The sequence below is a fragment of the Vanellus vanellus genome (genome assembly GCF_965231255.1).
Source record: "Vanellus vanellus genome assembly, chromosome: 3".
Classification (NCBI taxonomy): domain Eukaryota; kingdom Metazoa; phylum Chordata; class Aves; order Charadriiformes; family Charadriidae; genus Vanellus; species Vanellus vanellus.
The window spans coordinates 70,115,490-70,142,988 of record NC_138907.1 but is presented as its reverse complement, the minus strand read 5'-3'; positions in this window follow the sequence as shown (position 1 = coordinate 70,142,988).

Here is a 27,499-nt window from a genome sequence, read left to right as displayed (position 1 = left end):
TCTGGTCCATTCTAGTTGTAGCTGTAGGTAGGGTTAACATGTTAATTTCCAGCTGTTCGCTGCTTTCGATGCAGGGTGAGAAATGGGGTGGGAAAACCAAGGTGCTACTCATAAGTGTCCTGCACCCTAGGTTATTGCTGTGTATGTATGGTACAGGGAGTCTGAGGTGCCACACAGGGATTCTGAATTTCTCTGTGGTGTAGAAAATCTAAGCATTGTGATGCTCATCTTTTTGTGTGTGTAAGGACAGGACACAGGTTTTAAGACCTAACACCAGGGGCAGATTAGTATCTCCTGTGAGGGTGGGGGAGCCACCAGCATCACCTGGTGTAGTATGTGGTTTCATCACTCCTCCACACACCCGTCTCCCCACCACCTTCTATATTTTTATAGTCCTGCGGCTCCCATTGAAGTCACTGGGAGCCAGGATTTACGTGCACGGATACCTCCTTTCCTGCAAAGAGCTCAAGTCTCTGTGGGTCCTCTAAGCACCCCTACAGAAGTTTCTAGTGTCTCTGTAATTTATACCGCAAACTCCCTACAGCGGAGCAGAGGGCTGAGCTGAATGCAGAGGGAGAGAGACAGAGAGCAGAGGCTGTCAGTAGTGTTTCTTGGTAGTCATCAGAGTGCAACATGAGATGTTCCCCATACTGTCCACACTAACATCTGTATACAAGAAACAGAGAGAGTTGTAGCCACAGAGGCAGGCGTGTTTTATGTGGTATACTTCTGTTTGGAGTATGCTGTTCTGGATGACTTCAGTGCATTTCACAAGAAAATGATGTTCTTGTGTTTGTATTAAAATCTTAATTCATCTTTTTCAAGTTTTAAGCCACAGTTTTAAGGAAATATGAGAAAGACCTTGCCCCCTGCAGATGTGTATCAATCTACAAAAGATGTAATATGGCTTGCAATGCCAATAGGGCAAGTATAGGTTCTTTGATGCTTAAGTATGGGAATTTATGAAACGTATTTAGTGTTCTCGCATGTGGTCCATTGGAAATAATGTCAAAAGAGTTGAAAATGGGGTTTAGATGAGATAAACATGAGCGCAAAAGGAGAGTCAAGTCTTCAGGATCACTAAATTACGTGAACAGATATAAAAAAATGGGAGCTGTTGCAGTCAGAAAATACTGTAAAAATGCTGAAGGGAACTGTTGAAGGAAGGAATTGCTTTGTATCACAAAGTGATGAGACTAGCATAGAACAAAACAGGAAAAAGAGTAAAACGAAGTCTTTTGATGGGTCCAATTTATTTAGACTGAAGAGAAAACAAAGTGCTGGCAAGACTTGGATAGAGAGCACAGTTTCAAAAATGTTTTACCCTCCACATAAGTGAGCAATTTAGAACTGATAGAGAAACAGAAATTTTTCTGTCACTATATTTAATTGAAAAATAAAATTTTAAGTATAAGTACGCCTGAAAAGGATACTATCCTAAGAAGGTGAACATTTTGTAAAATATAAACAAAGAAGCAAAAAACCTACAAACCTTGTTATGGTTGGGACAAAAATACTTGCTAATCAAGAATTAAATGCTTTTGGGACAAAAGTTACTATTTCAGAGAGGTAATATTTTCTTTAAATTTTAAAGCTTCAGGAATTGGTGAATGTACTGCAAAGCTGCCATGAGATTTTATTAGATCTGGTATTAAATTCTAGGCTATACAGAGGGAGATGACAAGAATGAAAAATCCATTGTGTCCTATTTGCCTACCTTGCCCTTAGTGGTATTTGTCAGTGATGTCTATAAACTGTGTACGTCTGCATTTCATGCTTTGTACAAATGTTTCTCCATAGACAAAGTGCAACTATAAATCATACTTTTGGACTACTTGGCATGTGCTTCAGGAGCTTTGCTTCTGTGAGTTAAGCATCGTAAGATGAAAAACAGATTATTAAAGGTTAATATAAAATTTTCTTCTGTGTGCAGAGAATGACCAGGGCTGACACTATCCATGAATGACCCATGAGAAAGATAAAAGTCAAGAAGCACCTTGCACACTCCCTCAAGAAAAAGACAGGGAGAAGACGTAAAGCCTTTACTAGGAGTGAAAATGCTGCTAGAGAGATATGAGTCAAACCAAGAAAGAAATGTGCTCACTACACAAATCTACAAATTTGTGATAATCCGAAACTACAAATCTGTGATAATCCTTTAATAAAAACATTTTATTTTCCTTATCTGAATTTCTACTGCTTTCTCTGAAACATTACCAGGATCTGTCCCTGTAACAATCCTTCTTAACCAAGTCATAATTATTCCCTGTGTCAGCTACTGCAATTCTCATTTTAATGGCCTCCTGAAGCTGTCCTCACTGGACTTTAGAGTGCCCAGAAAACTGCAGTCAGACCAAATTATTGCTAGGGGGTTTAATCTCTTCTCTCTCAACCCTTGGCCTAAGCATAAGTCAGTTCTCCTATGCCAAATTTTCCCTTTTTTATGAGTCACGTGGATCAACTTCTATGAAATACCTACAAGCTAAAGTTAGAAAAGTGGGAAAAGTTTCGAGAGCTTTCTGTGAATTTTCCCAGGTGGAGAGGCAGAAGAAGATGCTTAGCCTTTGAAGAAAGATTTCCATTTTGAAAAGGAGGCTACCAAAAACGATCCGTTTTTCAATCCTTTCTTGGATTTTCTGTAAGTCCCAGGAGTAGAAAAAAATCAGATAAACATATCAGTGTAATCTCAAGTAGTCCTATGCCTATGCCTTTGCCTTCCTGCTACTGGCACCTTATGTTGTAGAAGCATGGAAATTAACTCTTTATTTCCATCTTCCTCTTATTTTTACACTCCCATGCTTCTTAGACATCAATATGCGTAATTCATGGCTGTCATCAAAACGCTATTCACATTTACTTCTTCCAGGAGATAACGCTATCTTAACAACCTTGTATTTCTGTTCTTCCAGGTGGTGGTAAATCTGTATACATTAAAAATTGTCTTTCATTTTTCTAGATGCTATCTTAACTCTATCTTTTGTACCCTACCTTCTGTCTGCTTATACAATAATTGCCATCTCGACTTCTACCCCGTGACATAATGGACGTTGCTGTAATCAATTAAATTATATTCTTTTTAGAATAGACGGGTATATTCAAGTAGACGGGTATATTCAAGAGACTGATTTCTGGGTCAATCAATACTTCTTAACAATGGACTTTTATTTCTCCTAATGTTAATGAAATTATAGTGCTAAATTCTTATTCTTGGTTTCATTGCCCCAGCAATCCTAAGCACATCAACCATATGCGGTTGGAAAACTTTAAAATTAAACATCAGAAGAGTAGGTTTAATTCATTCAAATATAAATGGAATGCTCATACTAAGCCACTAGGATGTTCCTAATTTCTTAAAGATGTTTCTTCATGTGATGAAGTATCATCTGACCCAATAAACCAACGCTAGCCTGGGCTCGTAGGTTCGCAAAAAATAAGCATTGCCCAACAACCTTCCCACTTCCTTTCCTTTTGGTTTTCTGTATGAATGAATCCCTTTCAGGGTAAATGTTAGAATGATTTTTTCAGATCTCCAAACAATATAGGATCAGACCACAGAATTAAAGTATTTTCTTTGTCTTAAGATAGCTTTCTTTTCTAAGTATGAAAAAACACTTGGATCAGATCAATTGTGTCCTTTGAATTAAAGTAGAAAGAGAATTCAGTAGTTAAGTATACAGTTTACTGGTATTATTTTAAGAGACAAACGTTTTTACCTGATCATTTTTTAAGTTTTATGTTAATTAAATCACATTCCAAAAATTACTATGTTTAGCTTATAAGGAGGGTCACAATGTGCTTGAAGTTCATGCAAAAATATCAGGTGAACTATATCAGGTGAACTAATAAGGTAACATCATTTCATGGAGGCAGTGCAAACACTGTAATTTAAAAAAAAAACAAAAAACAAAACAAACTGAAAAATATATGTTAGCTTAGATTTCATGTAGATGATAGAAATTCCTCCAAGTGACAAGAAGAAGTTAAAATGCAATTCTTGCTGCACTCTCCTGGTTGGTTCCACTCTCTTACAGCTTCGGTCAGGGCAAGCTGTGATTTTAAACAATGACATTTACATTTAACGTAGTGGGACTAGATGAGTACTCTTTCCTAATGATGTGAGAGAGTTAAATTGCTTTGCTACTTCTGTTGTCATGCAACTCTTGTGTTACTCACCATGGAAATAATGAATGCTCAGATGCATCTGGCAGCTTGTACAGCTATTTCTTTTATTGGACAAAGGTGCAGCAATGAGGAAAATGTCCAGGAGGTACTGGCTTTGGAAGACCAAAGGGATTAATTTTAGAATTTTTGATTAATAAAAAAGCTGGATTTATATGTCTAACTCTCAAAATATTGCCCCTAATTTCTAATATCATCACACTTTTGTTTCAGTAAGTTTGTGCATGATTTATGTACATAAAACCAAGGCAAATGGCCCCCACAATCAAGGTATCTGTTATGTAACTAAACATTTTTGATATCTAAACACTGAGACCACCTTTCTAACTATTTTGTGCTAATCTGCACTATCAAAACAATCTATCCTGTTGTCTATATCCAGTATGTTTTTATGTTGGCATCAAGTTGAAAATCATATACTGTTAGGCATTTATAGAATCATAGAATGGTTTAGGTTGGAAGACACCTTAAAGATCATCTAGTTCCAACCCCCGTGCCATGGGCAAGGACACCTCCCACTAGACCAGGTTGCCCAAGGCCACATCCAGCCTGGCCTTGAACGCCTCCAGGGATGGGGCATCCACAGCTTCTCTGGGCAACCTGTTCCAGTGCCTTACCACCCTCAAAGTGAAAAATTTCTTCCTAATGTTTAATCTAAACCTGTCCTCTTCCAGTTTAAAGCCATCCTCCCTTGTCCTATCACTACATGCCCTTGTGAAAAGTCCCTCACCAATTATTTACCTAATAGCACTATATATTAGAACTCATTATTTTTTAATCATTACTAATATTGTTCACTTTTTTATTCAAAAATACTGTTGGTGCCTAACTTTGGGCATGAGGAGCTTGGCCACTGCCTTGAAGCCTGTCTTCGACCATGCCACTATGCAAAACCACACCGAAAAGAACTACCCTAGTGACAGGAACATTCACTTTTCTTATCTCAGTGATCTATACCCAAGAATGGATGGGGGTCTCCATAAGGCAGGGACTCCAGAACAAGGATAAGTATCCTTCTTCTGTGCCTTGACCCTCAAAAAGGTCAAAAATCACTGTGCAGCCAGAGTTTGGGAGAACCTAGCCTCTATTTCACCTCCCTGCTCCCTCTCCATCCCTGGGGAGGAGAGACCTGTGGCTAGGTGGCACCCCCAAATGTGTCTCCTCCTACCATCCTTCCATGTGTAAGGAGAAAAGACAACTTGAATGAGCAGAAGCACAATGGCCAGAATTGCCTTCCCTTTCTCTTATCTTCTACCCCTCTGCCCATGCCTAGGTTGTGCTTTCTCTGGAGGCTGAAAGGAAGGTGATGACCCATCAGAAAGAGCTCCTTTTGGTCATCTTAGAATTGTCTGAGGTCTGAATCAAGATCAAGTCGCCTTAGTTCCTCAGGAAAACATGGTGAAAGCTGGCAACACTGTGCATGGGAATCTGGCAAAAGCTTCCGTATGAGAAAGAGGTGCCCTCTCCAGACTTTTGTTAGGACTGACTTGGTCTCATGCTCTTAGTTCTCTGCTTTCATGAGGACCAAATGTTGCTTTAAAAGCGGCAGAGGAATGAACAGCATTTAAAATAAGCCAATTTAAAGCCTGGGCTTTTGCTGAGCTTTTATAATCTGCCATTTACTGAAAATATCTCTGTGTGTGAGATCTTTCCCCCTAAGAACATATGTCCTTCCTGCTTGTTCAGACTCTGATCCTAATCTCAATTGTTTGATGTCATAATCTGTAGTATGGGAAAGCAGAGAAATGCCTTCAAAAAACCTCCAGTGCTAATTGAGAGAAGGTGCCTTCTGGGGTTTTTTTTGTATGCAATAGTTTCAGGAATGATTGGAAGAAAGCATATTAATCAATTTTGCAGATGACTTGCAGTGGGAAAAGATCATAAACCACTGACAATAATATGGAACACAACAAGGCTGAGAATAATATGGAACACAACTTTCATAAAACAAAGGAAGAATCTAACATCACTTGGAACATACCGGACGTCCAGATCACTTCCCATAGCTATTTAGCAAACATTTTTGAAAACATTTTGGAAACCAATATAGATGTAAGAATGAATTGATGACAAAGAAAGAAATATATTCATGCCTTAGTCTTTGGAAGCACCAGGAAGAAGCAGAAGTGCTTTCAGTATCCGATGTTATGCTCCTAAATTCCAGAAAAGACAATACAAAATTAGTGTGGCTATACTGTGTTGTTATTCTAGCAAACAATAAGAGACAATAGCAATCATACATCCTGTTTAACCATATTGTATTATAAGTGCCACTTTCTTTATACTGATAGTAACAATGAACATCTTTAGAGTGCCTTTTAATTTCAAATCCCATAGCAAGATTTAGTCTTCACTTCCAGAGAAGATTACTTTTTCTAATGAACTCAAAACGTTTTTTTCCTGGTGTTCACTATCAATTCCAGTTACATATACAGATGGCTTTAACAGAGTCTTGCTCACTCTGCGTGGCTGGAGAAATGCAAGTGTCATGTGGGTGTTGCAAAGGTCAATAATTTGAAGCTTAACAGCAAGTAACATCAAACATCATGCATTTGCATCAACATGCAAATGTTAAATACATTTTCCAATTTTGCTTGTAATTTGCGAATTGCTTTAGATGCTATTAGCACCACCTTGTCAGGATACATAGAGTTGGAAGAGTCTAGGCTTAAGTAGCTGCAGCAACAGGATTGGTAAAATGTGCTTTCAGAAACCATTTCAGGCCTCCATACACTACCATCTCAATGTTTTCCCATTGCCTTTTATTTACGAAATATGAAAACTTTAATATAACTTTTTAATGACTTTTTAATGATTTTATATCGTTACCTTTTTTTCCTGATAACTTACATTTCAGAAATTCATAAAGAATTGTGGCAACTGTAATTGCTATGATTTTATGGTAGAAAATAGAAAATCAGCATGACGAAGTATGTTTTAGGTCTCTTGATTAGTACTGTATTATCATCTGGGGGAATAAACACAAGAATGAGACTAAAGTGGTCTCATCATATTATGTCCCTAGTCAAGCCATTTTACATTTCTGGTTTAGTTTCCTGTTTTGTAAAAACGGGATTAAAAATCTACCTTCCTTAAACATATATTATACAGGAGTTAATTGATAATGTCTGTACACTGCTTTGAACATGTAAAGAATATTATGTGAACGATGAGTGCTGTTTTCTCTTTCATTTATTAGCCTGTTTATGTCTCACATTCATTTTTTATCTCTCTCCTCTAAACTCTTCCTACAGTAATCTTATATTTCTAATATTGAAATGTCCAAAATTAGCTTCTTGCTTCAGTCTCTTGCTTTGGACCTGGAAAAATTCTTCTCGGGACTATGTTGCTCTTTCTTTTTATATTCCTTATGTCATACTGACTGTTCTTTGTTCATTTTATTTTTCTTCACTGTATTAAAATTCAGATGAAAACTTTGCCTTATCATACTTATTCAATTTTCTCCGGATTTCTTCTACTGTCTCTGCATTATTTATTTTATTTCTTTTCTAATTGTTCATATACAAAAGTTTTCTGAATATACTATACCTGGAATCATTAAAAAAAACAATTCAATTCTAGCTTACGCATTTACGAGACTGAGAGAACTTTGTATTGCTATTGTGTAAGATAGTTTTCTTATAACTTAATTGTGGTAAACAAGAAGGATCAGGCCAAATGAAGAAAGATGGAATGTTTTGTTTTCTAATGAATTTCACACAGCCATAGCAGTTTCTCTGCTGCTGGCTTAAAATAAGGCGGACGCAAGTGGTATGAACAACATTGTCGGCAGCAACCTCATTTGCTTAACCTCAGTGCATCAGAAAAAGAGAATAAGTTTTTTGGAATGCAAATATTATTGTGAAATGGGGAAAAAAAGAGGAAAGGAAAAAATATAGGTTACGCATGGCTGCTTTTAATGGAAATAGTATGATGTCGTTTCTCCCTTTCTTCATGGTTTGAAGTCAGCAATCCCCAGAGAGAAAAATTCTAACGTTGTAATGAAAAGGGATCATTTCAGAACACATAACAGGCAATTCCCTCTTCTTTTATGTTCTAGGGACAGAGAATGTTTCCATTGTATGTGGCTTTTTGATATATGACTTTGAAAAGAATACGCAATCCTTCCATGAAAAGGTTGAATATTCTTCTCTTTGCTTAGTTCTCATTCCTGAATTACATTGAAATCCCACTCCCTGGTTATTCATAACTTGTTAAAGTTTCCCTGTGAGGCTTAAAATTGTAGCACTGTAGTCTAGTAAAGACATTTTAAAAAGAAGTACCAAGCTAAACCAAATAATGCAGTGCAGAATAAACAATATCTTAGACATAGAGGAGGGAGAACTGACCCCATACTTCCCTTTTTCTTTCCCTCATGGTGAGTACAGAAAAAAATATGCTAATAAAAGGGTTTGCTTACATTAAACTGTGAGGCCATTTGTTGGTGCAATGCATTTCAAGCTCAAAGAATACTTGGAGGCTGAACTTGAGACATTCACACTAAGCAGTAATTGCTCCATTTAACAATTAAGCAGTTCTGTTACTGGATTACTCTTCTGAAGTCTAGCTTGAAAACCAATCCAATGGTCTTCTAACAGTCTCTAAAAGAAAATGGGACCTTCAAGAAATCCATGTTGTAGATCATTCATTGTCGTTCTTCCTGAGCTGCCAGTGCAGTTTAGCAGTCAGCAGAGTGAAGAATTTCTAAGAACTGAACTAAAAAAAGATATCAAACAACAGAAGGTGAAACTAGCAGAGGTGTATGTTTATGGAAGTGGGGCAGTATTGGTAACATCTGCAAATATTAGCTGAATCCCCTTTTAATTAGGCTTCTTAGAAATAATTTTACGTATTAAAACCTGAAATAAAAAGTTGGACGCGGTATTCCTGCACAGCTTCCAGCTTCCTGATCAGATGTTTGCTTTGCAATGGCCCCGTTCTACTAGCCTGAAAAGAGCAGTGTTCTGTTCATCTTGCCTGACATTAGGCTAACACAAATTTTTATTCACCTAAACCTAATTAGGCACTCTCATACCCTTTGTAGAAAGGGTTTCTCAGTCGTTTATTTTATGTGCATTTTTCAGAATGAGATGTCTTTCCATATGATGTTTTCTTGCTGTTCACCAGGAAAGGAAGTTAGGCGATCAGTCCAGACTTACCTAACCATTATTTCTGTGTTAATTGATGGCAGAATTGTATCCCATCAGATCTCGGACTGGCATTTTGAATACCATTTATAAACTGTTCTCTACCAATATTGAAAGACTACAGACCTCATAAAAAATCTGGGTATAGTGTGAACTCAGTGTTTCATGGCAGGGATATGAATTTCATTCACAAAGCCCAGGGAGCACACGGAGTCGTTGCTGACAAAAGTTCTAGTACATGGACTAGATGACTTTTATGAGCATGCTTCTGTTTTAATAGAGGATTTATTGACCTTAGTAGTTTTGTGAGGTTTAAATTGTCTTTTAAATCAAGCATGCAGGATTTAAGTTTTAACTGACATGCCCAGGCAACTTAAATCTGCATTAACTATTTCAGGATTTTCCAGCAGTGTTTTGCAGTATTCACTTTCCATTTCTATAATAAATAAGACAGTGGCTGTTACTAAGTGAGGTGCCATAAGTTTAACTCAACCAGTAAAACTTCATTCAGGGTGTCTTCCTAACTTTCCAGTACATATTGAGGAATAATAATCTCATAGTAAATAGTTTTGTAAATTCCTGCTTGGAAATACAACCACAGTCTATAAGAGCTACCACAATTACTGTTTTGATGCAGGATTCAGCTGATCTAATCCAAGAAATAAAAGGTTAGCATCTTGCCTCAGTTAATTGTCTAGACAACTTCTATTTTCAGTGGAGAGACACAGGTAACCCAGTTTAAAGGAGATGTTATCACTCCTCCGAAGGAGCAGAGATGGCAAATGTAGGCAAGACACCTAACTTGAAGAGACATCAGATGAATCCCAACACAATGAAGTCCATACTCTATATTTTCTTGGTGCAGAATCTTTTTCGGAGAGGTTTCACGGAAGATCGCAGCTAGCATTAGGTTTTTTTTGAGAAGAGCCCTTTCTACTAGAAAGACAGTGTTTCACAGAAGATAGATTACCTTTTCCTTTTTCTCTCAATTTCATTTCAATCATGTAAACCCCTCTGAATGTATTGCGTTGGTGTCCAGAAAGGTTGAGGAAGGGTGGTATAGGCAAGGGCAGTCTGAGCGGGAACAGTAGCTCAGAGAGAACCTGGAATTCAGATGGGGCTCACGTGCTGCTGGGCAGTGAGGGCAGCAGTGAGATGAAGGCATTTCACAGCAAAGAGCGGGAACGGCTGGGCTAGCAGAATGACACTGAGTGATGGGGAGTGACAAGATCATAATGGGAACAACTTGGGTTATCACCTTAGAGGGAAGGGGTAGGACTTGTGTAGGACTACTGTTTCCCTATATCACTTTACACTCAAGCCACAAACACTTGAAACTCATCAATAATACAGGTTTAGCTCATCCCCAGCCAGTAAAATGGGTTGTTTTGGCAAGACTCCACTTCATCTCATACACTTGAGAGCTAGATTTGTACTTTACCTAATGTATTTCCTTGCATGGTTTCTACAACCAATTCATTTTGGTCACTGTGGTTTGGGGGATAGATTTGACCAAATTCAAATCTGTGTCACAGCCATTTTAATCACAGAGCAGTTAGAGATTACAGCATTCCTAAGTGGCCCACATTCATAACTAAAATCCAAAAGGCCTGTACATGAAAATCTGCAGGAATCAAGTGGTTAAACAGCATTCAACAAAATCAGCTTGCAGTTGGATAATGAAAATTTGAATCAACATGCTCTGGTAACCAATAGCCATACACTGAATGCCAGCTGAATATTTAAACTGAAAATGCAAAGCAGAAAAGCATAACAACTTGATTACCAACTTCCTTTCTGTAAAGGAAATATTGTTTTAAGTGAGCTGTTCTAATGATCAAGTATACCACAGGAATGTGTCAGCAATTACAGCAATCAACACAGCACATTTTTTTCAACTTCTCTTTATCTAACATCTCCTAAACACTAAGGGGGGCTATGGCTTTTGGCCCCAGAATATATGCACAAAAAATGCTGGAAGCCAACTTTAAATAATTAGTCCTAAATGAATGTATATATTCACTGTGTGATCTCCTATCTCAAGCAATATTATGGGTGTGTAAGGGTGATGCAAGTAAGGGACAGTGTAATCTGCTGAGGAAGATGCAGAGAAAACTGAAATAAATCATACTTTTTGAGGTAAGACTTGAAGCTTGTGACTAGGTAACAAGAACCAGTCCAAAACTCGCCTGCAGCACAGGCCAAATTGATATTTGCTGCCTCAAGCATGAGGGCTTGTGCCAGGCAGGGGCCTGATTATTCCACCCGTGGTCAGAGCTGGAATAGAGCTGCAGGAAGAGGCCAGGAGGAGCAAGATAGGTACAGCTTCCAAGGAATGGTAGAACTGAAGGCAGAAAAAGTCAATTTTGCTCCAGCAGAAACTGCAGCCCTGTGTTTTCTGTCTTACTCTTCAGCAGCATCTTCCATCCTGGTTTTCCAAGGCTCTGACATTGTCAAAGTTTTGCCACCCTCTTGCAAGGTTTGTAGCAACTATTTTGAGGTATATAGTGGAGCTGGGTTTTAGCAGGATGATGTGAAGAGAGAGGAAAAGCAAGAGGAAGAAAGAATTTCTTAGGAACAAAATCCTCCGGGGCACGTTGTTAGCACAGTGCCTGGTAAATAGAACAACTTTGTGCCAGGCTGATTACTGACCGCGTGCACATGCTGGAGGTACTTCACCTTTGTAAACCCAGCTGGGGTGCTGGAGGACATCATTGTTCTAAGTTCAGTGACTGCCATCTTCAGCAGCTGCTGAGCAGAAACTGACATCTATAGCAATTACTTGGTGGGTTTACAACACATTGACTTGGAAATTTGGAATGAATCACTTGTGACCTAATTAGGATCAGAAGCCAGTTTCAGTCAGGAGTTGTTGTGTCATCTACTGTACCTATTCTGCATAACCGCTTACGTATTTCCAAAGCACAACTATCTTCATAAATCACTGAAGGGACTAGCGCTCCGCTGACCATACTACTGACTTGTTTCATAGAATCATAGAATCACTGAGGTTGGAAGAGACCTTTAAGATCATCAAGTCCAACCATTAACCTACCCTGACAAAACCACTTCTAAACCATGTCCCGAAGTACCACATCTACCCTTTTTTTAAACACTTCCAGGGACGGCGAATCCACCACCTCCCTGGGCAGCCTATTCCAATGTTTAATAACCCTTTCAGTGAAAAAATGTTCCTAATATCCAATCTAAACCTCCCCTGACATAACTTGAACCCATTTCCTCTCGTCCTATCACTTGTCACCAGGGAGAAGAGGTCAGCCCCCACCTCTCTACAACCTCCTTTCAGGTAGTTGTAGAAGGTGATAAGATCTCCCCTCAGCCTCCTCTTCTCCAGGCTAAAGAACCCCAGTTCCCTCAGTTGTTCCTCATAAGATTTGTCCTCCAGACCCCCCACCAGCTTCGTTGCCCTGTTTCAATATAACACAACTTTATTGAAAGGTTGCCCAGATATCAAAAGCCTGGGGTATTTTAAAATGATAGTCAGGATACTTGAACAGCACTAATTTCAGACTCTGAGTCAAGCAAAAAGGTAACAATTAAATAATTTATTCCCTAAAGATGGGATACAAAAGAAAATACATGAACCCCACCTAAGGCAACAAGAAAATCCTAGTGCAAATGCTGTTATGTAAGCATGCTGCTGTTACTGGAGTCTCACATTTCATGCCTTTGTGAAGCTTAACAATGTGCATAATTTTTGACATGAGAGGATTTTAGCATGTGAACAGGCTTGCAGGTGAGAGAACAAACAGATGGCAGAAGGAGTAGGTATGCCATTGTAGCAACTCTGAACTGTGGGTATTTCAAATTTTTACCACAACATTGCTGGAATGCTGGAAGATGTTCCAAGATACCTCACTAGTTCATCACAATTACATTTTTAAAATTTCTTTTTAGAAATTTGAAGAAGATTACATGAGCCTGGGGCAGCAGGCAAACAAATAAAGTGACAGAGATGAAAGAGAGAAAGAAAGAAAGAAAGAAAGAAAGAAAGAAAGAAAGAAAGAAAGAAAGAAAGAAAGAAAGAAAGAAAGAAAGAAAGAAAGAAAGAAGGAAGGGAGGAAAGAAGGAAAGAAAGAAAGAAAGAAAGAAAGAAAGGAAGGGAAAGATACCTCAGAACTGTTCTTTCACTCTTCAGATGTTTTTCCAAAAGGTATCAAGATGTATTGAGCCCTAAGGCAACGTCCTAAAAGCTCATCTAAGTTGTACGTGGAGAAAGCAGGAATAATACCATGGGTTTCAGCCATGATTTACAAAGATATGAATGAAAGCTGAATCTGGCAGAGCTCCATCTACTTAATGAAAAACTTGCTGAAGAGGAAAAAAGAAAGGCTGAAAAAAGACTGATAGAAGATTAGCAAGAACTAGCATGAACATGATTACAGCACTTGTATATCTATCATTGACCACCATCTGATTAGTAATAAATATTTTGTTTCCACTTTTCTTAATTGCACTATTCCCGTTTCGAATCTACAAAGCTATGATTATCTGCCAGTTTCTTGTAGATGTCAGAGCACATAAAAATCTTGGATGTGGATTTGAAACCTTCCAGTGTTATTCAAGGAAAGCATCTGTGCATGGCGGTGTGACAGAAAATACGAAGATAATAACAGGAAAAGCGGACCCAAAGGGACACCAATAACCACTTTGCTTCTCAGCTCCTCGTAACTCTATCAGTGTTTGCCTCTAGTAGGCATCTCACTTCTGAAGACTCCTTGAATACAGGAAAAGCATGCAAGGAAATCAGTTATTCGATTATCTCCTCTTTTGTATCATTCCTTTTGAGGCTCAGGCCTCTGCTTAAAAATGCCAAATAGCAACACTATATCCTCAAAGGCATAGAAATAAGAGCTGAAAAGTTCTCTCTTACATCACTTAACATAGCCCCTGCCAAGAAGAATTGCTCCCTACAGTACATTCATAAGTGTTTCCTACTATCCAGCTCTAAATGACTGAAGTGATAGGGCTTCTGTTGTCTCCCTGGGGAGGTTTCACCACAGCCTATTCAAGCATGCTGTTAGGAGAGCAAGACACAGTGATTTCATTGTGTATCACATCTCAGGGTTTCTACAAAAAGGTTGGCTCCTTGCTGCACCTGGAGCAATCTGAAACATTCTGATGACACAGTGGTGAAATTTCCTGTTCGCTTGTCATCGTGAACCTGATGGGCAACTGTGAGCCAAAGTACAAGTGAGCCAAATTCCTAGTCAGCTCAGCTTGAAATAGATTCCATGCTAGGATATGACCCTCAAGTGAAAACGTCTTGCAACTCTGCTTGGCTTCAATCCATGTCCCTTGGAAATCAGGGGACAAGGGAGAAAGCCCTTTAAGAAAGCTCTTTGGGACAGTGACTAGCAGACTGCGTGAGCTGATTATCACAAGTAAATAGTAGTAATAACAATAATAAAAGTTGTCACAAGTCAATCTGTGCAGTTCTTTCAATAAATTAACATGATAGATGACTTGGGCCAGGGCCAGGAAATGCCTAACTCCCTGATTATGAAAGATGGAATTAGTGGGGTATTAGTTGTTTTCAAGGGATTAATGAGTTACACATTTACCAAAAAAAAAAAAAAAAAAAAAAAAGGCAAGACTTTAGTGGTGATACAAGGCCTGATTTTGATCTAACTCTTCTCCTCTGCTGGGGTAACTCCGCTGACTCCTGTGGGGCTCTTCTTGACTGACATCAAGGGAGTGGAGGAATAGTACCTTGATATGAATGCCACGAATATTTGGTAGCATATACAGTGTCTGTAGCATTCCTTTCTGCGAAATAGTACAGATGTCAGTGGTATGCTGGCACCAGAAATTACCACAGTGGTATAAAATATTTGAAACCACTAACTGGATCATCTTTCCTCCATGTGATTAAATATGGTCTAAAAAATTTCACTTTGTAACTTATTAAAGCTGCTCCTCTTCCCAGGCAGATAAAAAGAATCTTAGCTTAATAATATATTTTGTTAATCTATTGGGGTTTTTTAGAGAAGTACCTTTAAGCATCACAGCACAGGAAGCACACATTATTGAGGGGTTACTTATTTGTTCTTCTTTTGGGTACAAAATCAACCTCCCTGAACTCCTGATAATGATTTCTAAAACATTTCTGTAGTTCCAAAGGCAAAATGCTTAACATTTTTAAATGCTGCTGCCTAGTGCTGCTGAAAGACTAGAATCATATTAGCTGCAGTCTTCTGTGTTTTTCAGAAGTGTATATTTTCAGAAGAGATTAGCCTTGGCATAATTCTGTTTCCAGTGAGGTAAGTGAGGGATTTCCTGAACACTACAACAGCAGTTTACAGTACAGGTAAACGCTGAGCACAGTCTCACCCTTGGTGACTTGTCCCTACTGCAGCTAAATTCCAGGAAAGCCAGCATCACAGTAAGCATATTGGCTGTTTTCAAACTCCTTTGCTCCTTTCACTTGTACATAAGATCTATAAATAAATTCAGGCATTTTGGTTTCAATAAGCTCTATTCATAATGACACTATCCTTAAATAACAGGAATTCACTGTAGTAATATAATGAATTCTTTTCTGTGTGTTGTTTGCAAGTTGATTAAGTGCAATCACAGTGGCTTAGTTCAGAATTCTTCCTTTATGGAATACATAAAAAATAAAACAAAACACGGTCATCCGTGAAGGACTTCATAAAATGTCCAGGCTGTGAAAGGCAGTCAGCAATCTGTGCAAGTCACGTTCAAAACCTTTGTTTGACAGACTTTCCCAGAAGATTGGCAAAATGTTAAATAGCAACTTTACATGGAATTAGAAAGGGAACAGAATCAGTTGACCTGAGAAAGATCTGAACTTGTAGTTCTTCCCACAGCCAACTGTATCATGCAATTTTTTTCAGAAACATTATGCCCGATAAAATCTCCCAGGCCCTGAATATTCACTGCTCAGTCATTTATTGTCCTTTTTAATAAACAGGTCAGGGGAGGTATTTGTGAACATGGCATATTTTTTTCCAAAGCCACCAGGCAGCCAATATTTTTCAGTACAATACTCTACTTGTCTTGGGCATCTTGTTCATTCTGAACAAGGGCGTGAATGTTTCAAGATTAGAAAGACAAGAGACTTATTTATGTTTATCCCTCTTTTTGTTGTACCATTTCTTTAAATACTCTTTCATTCTGTGCCACCATCCTTACCTTCACTAGCTGTTGAAGCTAGCCAGGCTTCTGCACGAATTAATACAGTTTTATTATAGAATATCAGACCCTGTGGGACCCACTACAGTAATAAGCCAACTTTAGTGAACAGTTCTCTGCTTGCATCTCTTAGCAGTGTAATATAGTGCAAAGACATGGGAACAGTCCCTTGGGTGATGTATTCAAAGCTGCCTACAGATTAGGTACTTACAGCAGGCAAAACCCTCTTATGTACTGGACCTCCTTTAGTGTTAGTTCCAGCTCTATTTCTAATTTCATCAAAGTTTGTCTGATTCAAGCCTTGAAATGCCATTGATTTTTCTAAGCAGCTCAGAAATATTTTTGTCCTCTTGTAATATGCGTTATTTTTGGCGTTGCTTAGTGGGCCTGGCCTTCCCCTGTCACCTATACAACACCTATACAACCCAGTGATCCCCTGGAATGCGACAGCGCCTTTGACAAGCTGGTGGAGATGAGAACACAAGAACTGCAAACACGGCTGTGGAAGGAGACTGCAAATGCTTCTGGGAGCATTGGCTAATGCTGTGCTGGGACGTGATGTCAAAGTTAAGTGTTTAGTCATTCTTAATGACTTCCTCCTGGACGTAGAACTCAGGGAATCTCAGACGGAACGATCAGCTCTTTGCCCTGAGCAATGCTGGACTTGATTCATAAATGCTGCTGTGGAACAGGCACTCTGTAACAGGGATCAAAATAGGCTCAGATCCAACACCCTAACAGGACCAGTAAAACCACTCAATATCTATATCATTGTGCGTAATTTCAAAAAGGGAAATTGTGTAAAAATGTGTTTAAAAACGTATAAGATTACATTAAAAAGGAACCTTTAAACTTTTAAGGAGTAAAGTCTTTACAGATGGCATGAAGATAATTTAAAGGTCGTATATCAGAGGTACAGAGCAAATACGTACCACATCTTTAAAAAAAAAACATGAAAAAAACAGAATAAAGCTAGTAGGAACACAACAGATTGAAGGCGGCGTCCCTCAATGTGCTAAGGTTGTGTTCAATTCAGGAAAACAGCAAAGATCATAAGCTCTGGAAGGTCAAAAGAAGAAATATTTCCCCACACCCCTAAAAAGGGAAAAATTGAGAAACTACTTGCAAAAGACATGAACATGCATAATAAATTGTTTTTCAAACATGTCAGGAAAAGGCAGCTTGCCAGAGAATCTGTAGGACAAGAGATGACTTAGAAAGATCAAAATTATATTCTCTTTAACAAGACTCTGATAATTCTGTGATTCTGTGAAGACACGTGCAAAATTATGTTTCCACTTGGGAATATTTCTACACTAGAATCCTTCTCTGCACAGGATGCAGCAGATGATTTGCTTAAAATTGGTGCTAAAAATGATGTGAAACTGCAGGAAGACCTTGTCATAGTAACTGGCAGGTGGAATTCAACACAGATAAATGCAAACTCCACCCCCCCACAACATCCTCCCAGCCCCTACACCTATTAGGGTAGGCTCTGAGTTACTGTTAGCACTCAGGAATAACGTCTTTGTGTTGTAATAAATAGATATATGAATATATCATCATCTCACTGCTCAGTAGGCCTTTTTCTGTATTCTGGCCTTTTTATCTCAGAAGAAGTACAGCAGGACTCCAACAGGCACAGATGATCCACGATGCGGAGTGGCTTCAACGAAAGATCCAGATCGGCTGGAAGCACTCTTATACCAAGGAAAGGGGTGAATAATGGCCTTGTGACAGAGGTCACGAAGGACTTGGAGGTGGGGATGACTGTTGGGAGGCTCTTCCAGTGCAGGAACTGAAGGTATCAAGTGAAGACAGAACTTGCAAAACAAACAAAAGGAAATATTGTTTCACATTACACATATTCGAGCGGTGGATTTCCTTGCCTCAGCATGTGGCAAGGAACATAAAAGAACATGTAGGTTCAAAAATGATTGGACAAAATCACTGAGGAAAATTCTGTCAAGGATTATTAAATGCAAAAACACCACTTCTGCTTTGAGAGCAAGAAATCACTGGAAGCTAGGAGAGCATTGTGGGGAGATACGGCTGCTTACTCATTTTGCTCTTACACTTTCCCTACACACCTTCTACCAATCCCTGCCAGAGGCAAGATCCTGGGCAAGGCAGACCTAGGATCTAATCCAGTAAGCCCTATTTTCTTTTTACCTTTAGAGATAGCCTGTGTGAAAAGATCTTGTTCTCTCTCCTGCACTATGACAAGCCACTGCCAGGCCAGCTCCTGTTCGGCGGCGTAGATGAGGCAATTGGTTTTCAAGGCGCTCAGCGCTGAAACTGAAGAATTTCCTTTCATAATGTTAACAACAGGCTGGAGTCTAAACACAGCCTAGGAGGGTGCTCCCCCTTTCTTCCCCCCTCTGCCCTGCCATTTATTTGACATGGCACACCTGTGGCAGTGGAGGAGATTTGGAAGACAAATAGCATGGGGCCGGGCGATCCATTTTTCAGTAGCTTAATACAGAGAGACCAGGATGAATGGAACCGGAGTCAAATGTTGCCCTGGGGATGTAGGAAGATTATAGAGACGGTGATATAATGTTGATCTAGTGATCTCTACAGTGCGAGCAGTATTTTACGCAACCATGTTTTTATGACTAAAAAGAGTTAGTTTTTCATTCATTCACTTTTTTATGTGTAAAAAGCTCCTTAGGGAGCCCTGTGAAACAGAATACACGTGCTTTTTCAGCCTGTTATGACATCTGAACTTATACAGAAGACTGTCACTGGATTTTTCTAAACATACTTCTTTTCCACTCAGAAGAGAAAGAGAGAGGTTGGCTGCAATCAGTTACTCAGCCTGGCAGCTTTTCAGTCAGTCATACCAAGATGGAAGGCTGGCTTTTACACTAAACTGAAACATCAACCCTATCTTAAAACACCCGAACCAAACATTGAAAGCATTTAGAGGCTGCTTGGAAGCCTTAGGAATCAGCAGGTAGAGAGCAGAGCCTGTGCACAACCATCACTCCTCGCTCGCCTGTTTGGAAGGAGGTCAGCTCGTGACATGGGCACAGACACACACCCCTTTGCCAGAACTGGCTCCCTGGGCTAGGGAAAACCTGTGGGAGGAAGGTGGTACAAACTATGCAATCCATACAGTCAGAGAGGTAAAACACAGAGAAGGGATGGCCTTGAGTAGAGTGACCAGATGTAAGTTTATATTTCCTTTCTATTCCAAGAGAATTAAGAATTTTTTTATTTGTGTTGCTTGTCTCACAAAGCTGGGATTTTCACCTGTAAAAGAGATCTGCCAGAGGTGGGAACCTCTGGAAATCTGGCTGAACTGGTGCGGACATGGAAAATAGGATGGATAGAAACCCACCGCTGAAAAACCTCCAATGACCGATGTCTTTCCTAGCAGTCACTCAGCTTGAATGATAACAGAAATACTGAATGTAGATGCATGATGACATCAGAGCCATGCAGGCCACATAACTGTCCATCACAACAGAGCAGGGAAAGAAGCATCAGTGGTGTTTTTCTCCTGGACTTTGTGCATTAGCACTCTGCAGAGCATATGGTAGGCTGAGGCTATGGATTCTGGTGTGAAATTTACTGGCTTTCCTTTTATTTCTTTTTCAACCTGCACCTTTCAATTATTATATCTTACCATTAATCGAGACTAAACTCCTTTCACCAGATTATTGGTGCTTGAGTATAGGCTTTTGTTACATGGCTATATAGCTTCTAGCATTATGAGGCCTGTGCATGCATGCAACAGCAGTACAAATAATAGTAGAAATATAGGTAGAAAAAATAATTATTAACTAGTTTGTTAATTAAATAATTATCTCAAAGCATTCTGTAGTGATGAATGTGATTTTATGGGAAAATGCCATCTTGGCAATACAGTACGGTATATTAAATGAGGTAATGATAGTAAGGGGACTGTGCTGCAAGGGGACTGAATATCTTATAATGAACACTTTTAGGGTCTGATGCTACACTTGGAGTTGAACAGGAATTGTATATTACAAGGAAAATACCTGTTACTTTTCTATTGAAGCAACTCACAAGAGGGATATGCAGCCAATGAAGAAATTTCAGTGGAAGTGGACTGTCTATAAAAGAAGTGGTATTCACTTACTTGATTTACAAACACCCTAATTTAATATTCTCTGACATCCAGTATTAACAGATTGGCCTTGATCACAGTGATCAGCTCAGTTGCAAAAGGTTTCTGCCCTATATAACTCCAATGGTATAGAAGCTGCTGTTCTCAGCAGGTAAACAGAAAACCAGAGCATGAAAGAGGAATGATAGAGAAGTATGATAGAGAAGTACAGTGCAGGTGATCGTATCTAATAATGAAAACATTTGACTTAGACCAAAGTTTTAAGGGAAGAAACTTTCTACCAGTACAAATACCAATGGTGTAGATGGACCGTATCTAACAGTTCTCACTACAGAAAATTATTTTTATGCATCCATGCACGCCTACCAGCTCTGCAATGGAAATTTCTTAGATATACATATTAGAACCACAGCATACAGTTCCCCTCCAGCAACACAGTGAAATAAACACAGATCAGACTTTAGATCTGCTTAGTTTGGAAGTTAGGAAGTTGATTCTGTGATGGACAAAACACTTCCATTTATGATCTTTTTCCCTTCTTGAAAATGTGGTAGTGAGCATCGCAGAGCACACAGATCATGCATGTTGTCAGCATGGTAGCACAGGGACAGACAAACAAAATCCGAATATACTATCTCATTTGCCCTGGTTCTGCCGGTACATGGACTCAGAGTTTTCCAAGAAGCAAAGCTTTCTGCTGCATTGACAATTATCAGCTTTATTAAAGTTCTCATGGCATGGAAAAAGTACCAGTTAAAGCTTTGGGGATAGATTTCTCTCTTCTGTTTTGGGGAGCTCGAGGATATAATAAATTGAACAGGCTTAAAAATGAAATTAGAATCATAGAATGGTTTAGGTTGGAAGGGACCTAAAAGATCATCTAGTTCCACCACCCCTGCCATGGCCAGGGACACTTCCCACTAGGATCAGGTTGCTCAAAGACCCATCCAACCTGGCCTTGAACATCGCCGGGGATGGGGCATCCACAGTTTCTCTGGGCAGCCTGTTCCAGTGCCTCACCACCCTGAGAGTAAACATTCTCCGTGACATATCAGTGGAAAGTTGATCAGCTGGTTCTACTCTGCAAAAATTACTCTGATTTTCCTGCAAGAAGGAGAAAAGCGTTCTCCTGGTATGGAGAGCTGTGACTGTTTTACAGCATACCTCCAAAAGCCCATCTACTTTATGCAAATGCAGCCCTGGTCACCTCCTACACATGATGGGAGAACAGACAAGTATTCATTTCATATTCTCACTTTCTTAAAGGAGAGGAAATGGTACAATTTTGTCAAGCTTTTTTTTTGGTTAAATGTGTGTCAGATCAAAAAATAGACCCAGACCTTACTTTAAATGGATTTGTGTGTCAGCTTCTAACTTCCAGCAGTGATGTTAATGGCAAGGCAGTTTAGAAAATTGAAAAAGCAGTAGGTGAACAGGAGTTCATACAAAAAAGGGTGGGAAAATATCCAAGCAAGCGGCATCAGCAAGAGAGTTTATAATTGAATTAAATGATGAAAAGAGTAATGGGTCAAGTGATGAAAATAACAATACAGCCTTTCAAGGCAATAAGGATTAGAGAAGCCATCTTCCAGCTCACAGAAAATCAGTCCTTCATTCTGCTAACACAAGAGCAATTGTAAATTCTGTTGATTGTTTGCATGCAATGAGATAGTAGATCTGCAATGCATAGTTTAGCAACTATGCCACAAATGTGCAGTGAATATTCTGAAAAATTTTATGCCCATAGGATGTTTACAGAGCACAAGTGTGAGTTGAGGTCATCATACGAAAAGTGCACTACGAGAATGTTAAGATTGTCCAAAAGTCTTTTCATTTTTGTTGACCTTTGTGCGATATTATGGTACAGGCTGTCAAATGTAGCACACAGGCCAATAATTGCTGTATAGACACCACAGAAGCAAAGTAATCCCTGATTTCTGACTATCTCTGACTAAGCTCATCCCGTAGCCCTTCCTTCCCTGCCTCCTACCCTCTTTTCCCCTTCATTCCCCTTGGGCAGAAGGATCCAGTTTCTGAGTCTCCCCTACGGAATTTTAGGCATACTTTTTCTTTTGGTATTTAAAATATTTTTCCTTTTTCTGAGGTGCTTTACCCTCGTTGTCTGATTTGCTTCTTACAGCTAAATTTCTTCACATCATGACAGTCTGGAGCAAGTGTACAAGAAGGAAGTATGTGAACCTTTGGTATACATGCAATAGCATCGCCTCATCTGGGGTTTTAAAGTGGCTTTAGGCATGATAGCCCTCTCCTGATGCCTTTTCTTATCAAAAAGCTGCCAGCAGTCCAGAGATACATTGGAGTATGATATAATATTGCTTATAGTAATCATTCTGTTAGTACACTTTATGGTTAAAAGAATTACTCAGAGGTTCCCATAATAAACCTTTAGTAACTTACCTTGCCTGCTAGCAAGATAGAGTTGACTGTCCAGATCACTGAGCTATTTGCATTGTTTCCTGTTTTGTTTTTTCATCTCCTTGGCACCACTTGTGTTTCTCAAGAGTTCAAAATCATCCATAAAACATAAGCAATTGCCAGCAGTTTATATATGAGGTAAGAATACCATAGAATGATAATTTTGAGCTTGAAACGACTCTGTTTTCGGAAGAAAACAGCAGGATAGATCTAATTAGACTGCACTAGAAGAGGAAAGTGATACAGAGGTACCAAGACAATTTTTTTTTCCTAGCCCATACTGACATGAAATCTGGGATTGAATTAAGGAAACCAATAGGCCATTGGATGAAGCAAATGAACCTCCAACAGAAAGTGAACTGATTTAAATTGTAACAGCTATGGGAGCTGTTACTTTTTGCCTTCTACATCCATGTGGTGATCCTGACCCAAAACCTTCTGTAAACGGGTTTTTAGTGTTACTGCAGAGACATAATAAAGGATCTATCCGTGCAATGAGCTCTCTTAAAACTGAAGGTCTGCAAGCATTGTGGCTATCTGTGGCAGCCCCTGATTAGTGACTACTTCACCGATAATCAAAAGACTGGGAACAATAGCTGTCTAACCGTCTGATCAAACCGTATTAATTAGCTCTACAGCTAAAATATAATAATAATGTATCAGCAGCAGTGGTTCAATTTATATGACTAATTTGTTACATTTTAGCTGTAGAGCTAGTTAGTATATTTTGATCACGTAATGAAAGATGCTGCATTGTGCTCTTTGAGTGTTATATTAAGTTGAATTGTTAAAATCCTTCACATTTTTTCCTATATCTGGACTGCAGTGTTTGATACAGAAAGCTGCTAAGACAGAAGAACAAGACATTCCTACATGAAAAATATGAACAGCAAGTAGCACAGGACCGTGTTTGATGCATGAAAGAGCTACAAATACTGAACAGATAAAGTGAGGCTTATTATCTCTTACTTTGTGCTTCAGGAGTTTGAATATGCTAAGAGACTTAAGAGTTCAAGTGCTGTCGCAGGAGTAATCTGGAGAGCAAGAAACATTGCCTAAGTGCCGGGGCTGTCAGGCTGTCACATTCCTACCTGGGCTGGCTCTCAGACAGAAGGGTGGCCGGAGGTCTGCAAGTGTCTTGAACGCTGTGCACACCACCAGCAAACTCAGGAAATGTTAACTTTCCAAGGTTTGGGATTTATTTTTTTTTTAAATAATATTTCAATAATTATAGTTAATATTCAAGGGTGGCTTTTTTTTTTTTCCCTATAATTGTAAGATATCTAGGCTTGGAATATGTTACTTGGGGAGTGTGTGGAGGGTGTCTGTTTTTCCTCTAAATTCTTGATTAAGTTTCCTGTTGCTTAACGTTAAACAGTATGCAAGGTGGGAGTCAGTATTTTCTGTAGTCTGAGCAGGAGAAGCATCTTTTCTCATGGTGAGAGTCTCCACAGCTTCTGATGAAAGCAAGCAAGCTTCTTGCTATGGGCAAATTGGTGCAGTTCCTCTCAAGTTGATGAAAATCTGGTTTTAAGGAATTGTTTAGCAAGTGTTTCTTGTTTTGGATGTTTTCTCTTTTCAGACCACTTGTCACTATTGGTCAGTCAAACACTTCCAGCAAGCTGGGAACACTCTGTTACAGAGTCGCTGGTACAAATACCCTTGTCCCAGCTAATGCAATATTAAATGCAGAAGAACTTTATACAGTTTTGTGATACGCTTTCAAGTCTGAAAGGAACCCATTTTTGTTAAGGAACATGCCAGGGGTCTGGAAACTGTCATCATATGAGACTTAAAAATATGTTGTACAACAAAGATCTTGACTTTTCAGACTTTGGGACATTTTGGAGGGTGGCCTGGTGCTTGTCTCATTTTAGGTTTTGGGATCGACTTTGTTTGGGGTTTGGTTTGGTTTTTTGTTTTTTTTTTTTTTCATTTCTAAAGCTAATTCCAGTTTGATTTTTTTTTCTTCAAAACTTCCTGCTTTTTTAAGGCTCCCAGTTACATTATGTGCTCCTGACTAAAGTCAGAATATATATGTGGACCCAAGTCTGTTACATGCTGCTGCAAAAAAAAGGTCAGTTTTTTATCATTCATTTATACCCTTGCTTTTCTCTTTCTACATGAATCACTTCATCGGCAGGCTATAATACATAGCTTTCTCCCTGTAATAGAAATGCAAACGCTTAATTTTACTGACATAAATTGCATGCAAAGGACATGCTTAAAGTTAATATCGGGCTTACGAGCCTGCTCTTGCAGCCCTCAGCCTTAATTTGTACCTTATACAAGAAGAAAAATAATAAATGAAAAAAGAATGGTGTAAGGGAGTGTGACAATTAAAGTGGGTGGGTAGGGAGGAGGGAGATCTTTTCCTTGGAAACTTTTTCCTTGGAAACTTAATTAACTCCGGATGAATCCCACAAAAATTCTCTATAATGAAATAATTTGCAGTTTATCTCTCAAAGTGTTAACTCTTTATATTTTGGTGAAATAAAAGAAAGATAAGTACATAACCACCCTTCTGGACAAGGAATTAAATAGGAAAAAAAAAAAAAAGGCCTAAACAACGAGAAGAATTTATAAAATGAGAGGCACCATGCTCTGAAATCTGGGACAGGGGGCCAGCAGGAACCCAGCAACATGTCTGGGTAAAACAGGAAACCCCAAATCCAGTGAGCTGCTTTGTAATTTAAGATGCTGATCTCGGTGCCTGTAACGCTAGTAACGTGTAGTTTCTGAAAGCTAGGATGACACAAAACCAGTGTGGGAAGGAGGGAAAACGACCTGCAATGTGGGATTGTTTGGCTTTTAATGAAGGAGAGCTGAGAAGTTAATTGTACCCACGCTTATTTTTATGAATGCAGGTAACCTGATCCCGTGACTTCTATGGATGAGGCTCACTCTTCAGCTTCCCGTGGAGCTTGGCATGGGAGCTGCTATTATGCACAGACCCACAGGAGACACGGACGCTATGGAGGCAGCAGGCAGCCCTTGTTTGCTTTCGTCATTTAGCTCCAGAGCTGCGATTAGGTTACTTCTGTCAAACTCGGGCATGCTTAGGTATGCATCTTGCAGTAAGATTCTCTTATTTTAGGTATTATTTGGAAGCTCCAACCCATGTGCTTTAAGGAAAAGGAGCCACTCCGTTCACCTACCAAAGTAAATGGACTGGTGTTAAGAGTTTACTGTCTTCTTCAGTGCCACTCTAATTAGCATCAGCCGTATTAGGACAAGGATCTTGTAGATCTCTCTGAGAATCACCACAGAGGGAAACACTAGGGACTACTTCTACCATTAACATAATTTGCCTCCCAGTATCATCTGGATTATTTTTTAATCCAACTGAATCTTTAATTAACTTCAAATCGCTTTGGCATCTGTTTCCCAGATATTTAAAAACAGCAAGGAGAAAAACCTTCATTGTTTTCTATAGTATGCTGTCAAAACATCAATTAGAAAGAGGAGGGTCGTTTAATGAATAACCACCTTGGCAAGAGAAAAGAAATTAGTGCTAATTATAAGCATTGTAAGCATTTTATACAATATTTTTTTCTGAAATAGTGCTCCCAAATATCTACTGGAAATCTGGCAGCTTCTCCAGACATAATGGACCCAGTTTGCTCCTGGATATTGATGCAATTCCATTCTGGTTGGTGGTCATGATTTAAAATGTATATATTCTGGTTTTTCCCATTATATTTAAGAACTAGGAAACTCCAGCAATAGAGAATGTGTTCAGAAATGCCAGAAGCACCTGCATCAGAGCCTGCCTGCTTAGTTGCCAGAGTCAGAAAAACACTCCCGAGGTAGACAGAGGATCAGTTAGCACAGCATATCTCGCAGCATATTTCATTTGAAAGACTCCTATTGAGCAGAGGACTCTGAAAAAGTTGACCTAAAACCATGGAAGCCAAAGAAAGTCTTTTTCTGAATGTTTCTGTTGGGCTACAGGAGCCAAATGGTGCAGTCTGTGAACATCTCTCTCATCACTGGTGTCCCAAACCTGCTGATTGCACCTGTTTTGCGCTAGAGCATGGCAAGGAACAACAGTTTCTTTTTTTCTGAAAAACTCAGAAAAGACTTGCTTGTTGCTGCTTTTTAAACATGCAAACTGCCCGGTGATTTTTCTGCAATGTCTAAAACGTCATGGTCCCAGCAATAGGCAAAACATATCCAGGTTTCCAAAGATTGATGTTTGTGTGTCATATCTATAGATATGACTGTATCTATAGAGCAGGATATATGACTCTTGCTTTTCATGCAAGAGTTAACAGCTATTAAATTAGTAGGGGTATTCATTCACTAATATCAGCACTATGACATTGTGATGCTCTCCTTCATTTTTACTTCTGCAGCTTGAATGAAGAAATTCCTGTGAATTATTGATCTGTTTCAGAGCCACTTTAGAGAGAACATCACAGTCCTGGGTGAAAACTTGGACAGCAGCCAGTCAGTG